The sequence below is a fragment of the Salvia miltiorrhiza genome, chromosome 6 (genome assembly GCF_028751815.1).
Source record: "Salvia miltiorrhiza cultivar Shanhuang (shh) chromosome 6, IMPLAD_Smil_shh, whole genome shotgun sequence".
NCBI lineage: Eukaryota > Viridiplantae > Streptophyta > Magnoliopsida > Lamiales > Lamiaceae > Salvia > Salvia miltiorrhiza.
This window is the reverse complement of record NC_080392.1, coordinates 31,045,981-31,049,839: the sequence shown is the minus strand read 5'-3', so window position 1 is coordinate 31,049,839 and position 3,859 is coordinate 31,045,981. Positions and strand designations below refer to the sequence as shown.

The window sequence follows — 3,859 nt, the reverse complement described above, 5'->3', positions numbered from 1 at the left end:
GATTAAATCTAGCTGAAAACACTCGTATATCCATAGAACGAAAGCTGGTTTGGAGCTAGGAATCAAGAAGGTGGAACTATACTTTTCGTTACAGATCATAAGAGTAAGCTTCTAAACACATGAATTTACTTATATCTAAGCTTTATGAGCATGTATATAGATGAGTGAAGCATGAAACCAACTCCTAATTCGAGCTGGTAATTTTCGAAGATCACTAGGGTTGGAAGTCTTATAAAATTTTGTCGTCTTCTAACTTTAAAATGGAGAGTATATGCATGCTATTAAGATGTTATTTGTTGGTCATTGAATGAAAAGCATGATTTGATTTTAAGTTTTGGTATATAAAGGTGTTAGGTTGTGTGATGATTGGAAGATAAGATTCATGAAGAGAGTGAGGATTTGAGTATGAAATGAGCCTATGAGATTGAAGTTATGATTGTTGATGGATTAAAATGATGATTAGAAATGTTTAATAATGATTATGATGAATTGGGTTGACAAGAAAATAGAGTATGCTTGGCTATACGTTTAGGATGGACTAGTTGATGAGTTAATTGGCTAGCTTTTAAGCTACTGACTTGATTGTTTTTGACGGGGTTTTTGATACCCAAAAATCTTGAAAATTTTATGGTAAACATATATAAGTGTTAGGAACGTTCATGTAAAATTTGAAGTCATTTGAACATCGTCTAATAACCTTTTCATTTATGAGTCTCCAACTGCAACTGTCTACCGAAAGTGTGAAAGAAACAGATACTAGAATCACTTTTCCAGTAGTTTTTCATGAGTTTATGGTTTCTATATTTTTATATGAACAAGATGAACATGTTAGCTAGCTACCCATAAAATTGTAAGTCTTTTTGACAAGATCTACTATTTTTCTAAAATCAAAACTTTCAGTTGCACAAAACTATCGAATAGGGTAGACTGTAGGAAAATGATCATATCTCCTAAACCACATAGAGTTTTGCAACCTACTTTTTTTTAAATGAAACTAGACGTTAAGAGGTTTCAAATGATACGAGTCCCAAACCCAGGAGAGTTCCGAGGTAAAGCAGTTTATTACTTGAAGTTGGGACAGAGTATATGAAGTCAAGTATGGTCTTTCACTAATTACACCTACTTTGATCTAGTAAATTGCATGTGTTAATGGTGATAACTATACACCTTAGTAATTCATAAAAAGGCTAATGGAGTATATATATATATGTTTATATATGTATATAGATGTAATACTTTTCCGAGATAAATGTACTTAACCGAATTTGGTTCTCTTGAGAGATTTAACCACATGGTGAAGTTATTAAGCATTATGCGAATTATCAGATATTTGTTAAAGAATGTGTTATAACCTCACAACTTTAGTATGTGATTGATAGATGGGTTTGAGTATTTAGGAGTCGTTCCTTAATGAACTAATTAGACTTAAAATTTGGTGATGCATTGGAAATAAAAATGATGAATATTTAGAATTTATTATAAGAGAGTTTGTTACGAAGAGTGATTAGTTACAAGGGAACAAAGGAAGACTACTACTTAGATAAGAATAGTAAACCTAGTGAGGATTTGTCTAATTGACGTTTATTTTATTACATGATCGTCTATGCCAACGATGATATCTGAAGACGCGAGTCAAGGGCATAAGTAGGATTTCTCCGAAGTACTAGTACCAAAGCTAAGATTTCCAGGTGGGCATTACTTTCTAATACTCCTATTACTGGCTTTTTAAAATGATGATTATGATGATGTCTATAAGTTTTTAAGATGTTTTGAGATAAATTGATGTTTGAACTAATTAACTTGCCGAATTTTGATGACGACGAGTCTGTACGTTACACTCTACTGATGAGATGAGACGATTTCGGGTCCTGCCAAAGGCGGGATTGTGTACACGGAGGTAACCGTGAGCTGTACACCGGGTTGGCCGGTCAGAAATGACTGTGAGCCGACTGTCTGGTCGGCCGGTTACGGTGCTTGAGAAGGAGGCCTACTTCTCAGTACCATGATGATGATGATGAGTTGTAGAAGTGGTACTACATGCTAAGTATTTATGACTGCAGTCTATCTTTCATTACTTTATGATGCTTGAAATTTATCAATTGCTTACACAGGTTCTTTTAAGGAAAAACCCCTGTGTGATGTTTAAATGGCAAGTTAAATGTATAGCTCTAAGAGCGAGATTGTTTATTTTCGGCTTATGTCCACTGAGTATTTATACTCAGCCCTGCATGTATTTCTAAATGTGCAGGATGAGCAAGGAGAGAGATTGGGGAATCGCTGGAGGGCTGTTGTTCATAGACGACCCTTTTGAGTACCGTATTTTACTTCTATACGGTTGTGCGAATAGTTGAAGACTATGTTCTTGAAACTTAATTAGGATTGTTACTCTCAGCTATATGTCTTCATACATATAGTCTGATCACGCTATGTTGTGCTACCCTGAACAATATGAATCATTGTAACTATTTAGCTATACTCCCTTTTGTTTATGTTGACTAGAACCTTGATACATTTGAATGAATGAAGCTGATAATGTTTCTTTTAAGATTGATGATATTATATTAACTTGAATTATTAGTAGCTTCCGCTTGACGAGTCTTTCAGATTCCTTTGTTCTACCCTATCTTTTTATTAGTCGTATCGATACCCAATCTACGCTATCACTGGCTAGATGTCGGGCTGCGACAAAAAATCAAATGTGTAATAAGCCATCACTTCAAGTAGGAACAAGCCTATCAACTTGAATAATATTCACCATTTGGTCCAATGTACATTGGTCTTGGACTTGGGCTTTAATTTGAGCAACTAACTCCAACACTAATGAACTCCTTCATTTGTTGTGTAATTGACGCCTTTTTTTATTAACTCAATAACCTGACTTGTAATCGATAAGTTGTCCGGCCCTGCTCACATCATTCCCTTCTTCTTCAAGAAGATTCGTCCCGAATCTTATTTCCAAAAGAAAGATCAGTGTGTAGAAATACCTGATCCAACCTTCCCGGTTTGAATACGCGATTTTCATCCTTGACTTTGATAGTTGCACATAGTTCCATACCCAAGTGATCGACCTTCGTTGCTTCAGGGTACACCTCGATACTGTCACGATTATTAAACCACGACTTTTGGAAAGATGATTGGTTCATAAACGAAGGCAATCCCACTGGTACTACCAATGAATCACGAACCAGACCCGCACGACTTCCCTCAACAATAACTTTTCTCTCCATTGCATCTTGGTCACAAGCAGGCACGCTTCCTTCATGTTGGTTGGTGGAAAAAACTGGAGCAACAGGAACAATTGGATTAGGATCCTCGAGATCTTCGACAACAATCAAAGCACCCATGTTGAAATCTAGAATAATCTCCATATCATCACTCTTTTTCTCCTCATTAGGTTGAGACTCCAATTGCGGTTCAAAAGTAGAACTTTGGATGGTCGGCACTTGAGAACAAATTTGCTTTTGTGAAGATTCCAATAGCCTTCCCAGCTCTTCATTGGCTGCCATGAACTCCTTCAACATGAGCTTGGTTTTCATGTGACGAAGATTTGCACGCCGTTGACGCTCCATTTGATGACGATGATTTGCATGACTCCACCGCTCCAATCTCTCCAAACAATCAGTTTCCATAGTATTTCAATATATATATTTTTTATATTCTTTTTCTCTTTTTTTTTTTTACGTATAAGAAAGTAACAATAAAGGAAACCAAAAAAAGATATTGGAGCTTTGCAGATTTCTTTTGGCAACTATTTTTGTAGGACAATGAGGATGAATATAAGAGATATATGAAAGGATGAAGAAAATAAAAGATAGAGTTTGGATCAATACCAGATTGCTCTGATACCAAATGATATGGA

The 3,859-nt window shown here is 35.7% G+C and overlaps 1 long non-coding RNA gene across 1 annotated transcript; it reads left to right on the top strand.

The window, feature by feature from the left end:
* Window positions 1-1,025: 1,025 nt before the first annotated feature.
* Window positions 1,026-2,545, top strand: LOC130989074 (uncharacterized). Its single transcript, XR_009090445.1, has 2 exons — window positions 1,026-1,688; window positions 2,249-2,545. It is a non-coding gene; the product is annotated as an uncharacterized LOC130989074 (long non-coding RNA).
* The last annotated feature ends 1,314 nt before the right edge of the window (window positions 2,546-3,859 follow it).